Source organism: Herpailurus yagouaroundi, unplaced genomic scaffold (assembly GCF_014898765.1).
Source record: "Herpailurus yagouaroundi ecotype Mexico unplaced genomic scaffold, PumYag 216, whole genome shotgun sequence".
Classification (NCBI taxonomy): domain Eukaryota; kingdom Metazoa; phylum Chordata; class Mammalia; order Carnivora; family Felidae; genus Herpailurus; species Herpailurus yagouaroundi.
In genome coordinates, this window is record NW_024412447.1 from 15966014 (window position 1) to 15972043 (window position 6030).

A 6030-nucleotide genomic window follows, 5' to 3' on the forward strand; every position below is an offset into this window, starting at 1 on the left:
AGGGTGTGCCCGTATCATTGTCACCATTCTAAGGGAGGCTTAAAGTTCATTTCCCAGTGAGGTACTTCAGGGTTAACAATACCCTACCATTTGAAGGAAGGAGTCCAGGGCTTGGCTGCCACTTAAACTGTCTCTGTCTCAGTGCCCTCAAAGGAAGAAGGGAAGGGAGAATTCAGGCACCTTTTTTTTTTTTTTTTTACTATAAGTTCAAGTGTTCTTTCAAAAGAAACAAAAAAGAAATCACAGAAATATTTATAATGCTACAAGACAGGAACCACAATAAGAACAAACAGTAAGCTTTTGAGTCAGAGCCCTCCCAGTGGGGAGGTGGTGGCTGGCAGTGAGGACCAGAGCTTCTCCAGAGGGTGGAAGTGAGAGGAGCTTGCAGGGGCCATGACAGCTCACCCTGCTCCTGAACCTGCTTGCACCAGCAGCCCTCTTACAGCCAGACAGTTAGTCTTGTGCCAGCAACTGTGGCCAATTAACCCGTCTTATTTCGTGAGGATGAAAAGTGAGTGATTATTTTTTTGGAGCAAAGAAGTTGACTCTGAACTTTATAGGTGAGGGGATCTTTTGAGATGACTGAGTCCAACCCCTTTGATAGCAAATTTCAGTAAAATTAAATCTGTAAATGAAACACTTGACACACTGAAAGGAGTCCTGATAGATGAAGCAAGGTTAAGACAGCGAGGGTTCTTGGGGTACCTGGGTGGCTCAGTTGGTTGAGCATCCAACCTCGGTTCAGATCATGATCTCATGGTTCATAAGTCTGAGCCCCACGTTGGGCTCTCCGCTGTCAGCAGAGCCCACTTCAGATCCTCTGTCCCTTCTCTTTCTGCCCCTACCCTGCTTGTTCTCTCTGTCTCTCAAAAATAAATACACATTAAAAAGAAAGAAAAAGAGAGAGCAAGAGAGAGACTGAGGGTTCTTGATAGTCCTGGATGAAGTGTTGGTTATTTACTGCTGCACAACAGATGACCCCCAACTGTAAAATCTTTAGGGGCCTAAATGACAATACCTGTCATCTCAGAGTTTCTGTCAGACAGGAGTCCAGGCTTCCAGGAACCTACAGCCTAGCTGTGTCCTGTCTCTCTGGGTTCTTACAAGGTTTCATCAAGTTGTCAGCCAGGGCTGCAGTCTTATCTGAAGGCATGACTGCAGAAGGATCTGCCTCAAAGCTCCCTGACATTGTTCTGATTGTTGGATTCACTTCCTCACTGGTTGTTGGACTGAGGGCCTCCATTCTCTGAAGCTGTCGTCCACAGGCTACCCTCAGTTCCTCTCCATATGGCAGCTCGCTTTGAGTGAGCAAGCAGAAAGAGCAAGAGAGGGTGCCAGCAAGAAAGAATGTGCTAATGAGATGGAAGTCCCAATCTTTTGTAACTTAGTCCTAGAAGTGACATCGCATCACCTTTGTGTATTCTGTTCCTTAGAAGTCACCAGGTCCAGCCTATACTTAAGAGGAAGGCATTATACAAGGGAGTGAATGCCAGGAGGCAAGCTTATTGGGAGGCACGTCAGAAGCTTCCTGCGAAAACAGGGGTATATGGAAGGTGGGAAAAGGGTCAGAACCACAGAAGTATAGAATTTTCTGATTGAAATGAAAGGGGCCCAATAAATCCAGCCATCTGCATGTTGCCTGAATTCCTAATATAGCTCCCTGTCAAGTAGCTTTTCACTCTACATCTGTTCAATGGTGTAGTTAGAAATGGTAATCCTGGTTATACTGGGCTAGAAACCACCTGCCTATAACATTCATCCATGCCCAAGAGGCACGCTATAACCCATGAAAATGGTGGAAAGGTCAGAAGATTCTATTCTCTTTAATGGTTAACTGCTTTGATGAAAGCTAAAAAGTAAATTGTAAATAAAGATTTGGTCTAATTTTAAAGTAACCTGGAACACGTAGAATGTTTCTCCAGTTATTAGTTTATATATGTTGACATATAAAACACAAAAGATCTTCCTAAGAAGCTGGACAAGTCAGTAAGTTTTAAAGAAAAAAGTAGTGGGAGTATCGAATATCACCAAAACAGACATCAAAGTCAGCAGCTAAAAATTTCAGAACTAAGACAATAAACAGATTAAAAGGAAGAGAAGGCCCTAGTGCTTTACTCCTTTGACATTAAGGATATTTTTCATATGGAATTTTGAATTTGGCAAGAAGTGTGAACTGTGGCTTCATGACTGGCAGACAGCATTTCAGACTTCACAGACTGCTCTCCGGGAAACTGTTGTAGCCAAGGTTGTGGCATCATGCTTGACCACTCACTTCTTCAAAGAGCTAGCTCAAATGGCTATTTGTAAATGTCAACTCTAGTCTCAAAAGAGAAAAGATTGTAGAAAGTAATTATAAACTATCAGAAAACAATAAAGCTAGGAGGGAGGGAGGGAGGGAGGGAGGAAGAAAGGAAGAAAGGAAGGAAGGAGGGAGGGAGGGAGGGAAGGAAGGATCTTTTCCCTTGAATACTCCTCCCTTATTTTGGGTGATTACAAGATTATAGGAACTCACATAAGGCCTACCTTGAGAACCACAGCACTATTTTGGGTGTGTGCTTATTGGAAAACAAAACTCACTAATTAACTCATAGAATAGCCAAGATGCAAGGATCTTAAGGAACATGTGGTGTCATCCCTAATTTTGAAGAAATTGGGTTCCAGAGAGACTTAAGTAACTCACCAAGTAATTAGAGCAGAGTGACACTTAGGTCAGCTATTCTCACAGGGGGTCCAATATGAAACAACTAAAGCCAGCTTGGTAATGTCTCCATCTCAGGGGGCAACAAGTTTGTCCTTTGCCTTTTGCACCGACTCCACAAGAGGTATTTCTCAACATTGTGTTTATGCAAACTCTTGAGCAGCACAGACTCCTGAGCTAAGAGACTCTCCACTCTGTGTGCAATTGAGGGCAAAGGCTGGGATAGCTTGGCCCTGCTCCAAACTCTTTCCTCGGAGGCCTGAGGGGACAGAAAAAACACATGTACTTTTCCTAGTTGGGTGAATAGAGACCAGGCTCATCAAGTAGAGGTGAAAGTGACTTTATTCTTGAAGTAAATGAAAAACACTCAAACCTGAGGAGAACATTGACTGTTCCTAGTCAGTATAAAACTTTACAACTGGCCAACTCTCATGGAACAGGTGGGATAGGGGAGAAACCTGAAAAGATAGTTGATGTTAACTCTAGTGGAGACAGAAATAATTCGTCTGCTTTTCTTTATGCTTTCTCTCAGCCCAAATGAAACAGCTTTTAATTCCAAATGCAAAATAAACAACATGGAAATATAAGATAGCACATTGACAAGACCCAAGAGTCAAAGGAGGAAATTTGTATCCAGAGGTGTTCCATGAAATTGGATGCTGAGAGATAAGAAAGGGAAAAAAAAGGGGAAAAAATGGAGAGTGAAGAAAGCAACATTTTGAGAGCTGAGCAGGTTTTTTTTTTTTATCAGAAATAATGTTTATTGGACTCCCCTCCATAAAAAAAAAATGCTTATGGAAATAAGATTAGTATCTTTTCCCTTTGGTTCCCAGAACACCTAAAAAAGGAAATGAGAGGGAAACAGGGGAGGAAGGAGAGAAAGAAGGACTTGGTGAGAACTGGGGAAATCTTCAAGAAAGTTGGGGGGCAGGTCCATGCTTTTGCTTCTCTGCTCTCCCTTCCAATTCTATAATTGGCACAAGAAAGGATTCCAGCCCTACTTTGGCTTATCTCTCATATTCTTAAATCCATGCCTGTTCTTCAAGTATTTAGTTAGGGAGGAAAGCTGTGAGCTGGTAAAGTCTGCTCCCCCACCACCTCTGGAATTTTCCCCACGGAAATAGGACACAATAAAGTCAGACAATGCGAGCATTCACACCAGGGCAGCCAGGGATGCCTTTGTTCTGGTGAACCAGAATGAAGCTTAACTAAATATGCTGTGAAGCAACTTAAGCAAAGTGGAAAGAGAAAATGATTTTCCACTTCTAGATATAGCAAAATACATTAGCAATAGGCGCTTGGGTCTAAGCAGATCCGATGAGTTACAAATGATCATTTTCATTATGGCCTAATGAGATCACGGTTGAAGTAAGTTAATAACGATTAAAGTTAATGAAAAAGGGTGCCTATATAGTTTGTTTTCTCTAAAGTTGTGTCTTTTTTTAGCCCCACTTTATTGAGGCATGATTGACATACAAAAAGCTGTACATATTTAGTGCATACCACTCAGTGGATTTAGGAGTCAAATTGTGTCTTCTTGGGGTTATACGGTAATTAGATTGCTTAAACATTTTAAATTTTTTTTTTCAACGTTTATTTATTTTTGGGACAGAGAGAGACAGAGCATGAACGGGGGAGGAGCAGAGAGAGAGGGAGACACAGAATCGGAAACAGGCTCCAGGCTCTGAGCCATCAGCCCAGAGCCTGACACGGGGCTCGAACTCACGGACCGCGAGATCGTGACCTGGCTGAAGTCAGACGCTTAACTGACTGCGCCACCCAGGCGCCCCTGCTTAAACACTTTAAACATTCAGAAATGCTACCTGGATCACTTAAAAGGCAGTGCGTGATGATACTAAGTGTCTAAATTTAGCTGTTTTGATAACAGCTCTCTTTGATTAAAAGAAGGAGTTTAAAAGACACTACCTAGGAGTACTCTGGGACAGAAATGATGATAGCAAGATTGAAAGAGTGGTTGTGGGATGAAGGAGAGGGAGGCACACAGAAGAGGTGGTCCAGAGGTACAATCAAATAGGACTGGGAGAGCAAGCATATCAGGTGGGGAGCATGAAAGGAGAATCAAAAGAGGGCTCCCAGGTCCCTGGGTTAGATGGCCAGGTTTGGCATGCGGCTTCAGTCACTGAGCTGGCAGATGAAAGAGGGGCAGTGCCACCACTCAGCCAGTCAACACACTCTGACCAAGTGACTGCAGAGGGCTGTGTGTTCTCCAGATTGCTGCCAGATTATGGACAACTCACTTGCCCTGGCTGCCTGTCTTCACAGTTACAAAATGAAGCTTGTTTTAAGACTCTGCTAACATCGTATTTAACAGTTGGTGTAGATATTCAGAAGCCCCCAGATAATGTACACATTTGATGAACTTTATGGGTAAACAAATTAAATAAAATGAATTCCATGAAGACAAGAATTATGCCTTTTGGATATCCCATTTGGTAATCCCTCATTATGCACAATATGCCATTTAACAAGCATGCTGGGAGAATGGTCCTTGGGGTGGGGGACAGGGGACCAAGAAGGTGGCAAGGAACAGAGGGACACAGCCCTAGTGACACCGTCCTCTACCTTGCCTCACTCTTGTCCATTCCTTTCTATAATCCAATAATTTAAAAATAGTTTCCCAAATATAAAATGCATGCTTCATTCAATGACAGAATAGACAATGTTCAAATTTACTGAGAGGGAAAACCCCCCATTTGGAGGAGTGCTTGGGTGGCTTAGTCCATTAAGCGCCCTACTTTGGCTCAGGTCATGATCTCACAGTTCGTGGGTTCGAGCCCTGCATTGGCTCTGTGCTGACAGCTCAGAGCCTGGAGCCTGCTTCAAATTCTGTCTCTCTCTCTCTGCTCTTCCCCCATTCATGCTCTGTCTGTCTGTCTGTCTCTCTCTCACACACACAAATAAATAAACATTTAAAAAAATTAAAAATTTTGGAAATTAAAAAAAACATACATAGGTCAAAGGAACTGAAAAAGAAAAAAAAAAGCTCAATTAAATGTTATTAGAGAAAGCAGAAACAATTTTAAGGAACTTGGTGTTTATACAGACCGGTATGGTTGGTTTCTTGTCCTCTCTTTTCCATTTCTTGTCCCTCTCAAAGTGTGGGTTTCATTGACAAACTTGGGGAAAGAGGTGTTGAAGGAACATTCATTATTTAGAAATCCACTGCTGCCCAAGGGCTACATTGAGTCATAACTAATACACTTCAACTGGGAGCCTGTAACAATGATTTCTCTTTGTGTGAACTCTTGAGCAACACACACTCCTGAGCTAAAGACACTCCACTCTTTTTTGCAATTGGATGGAGCAGATGT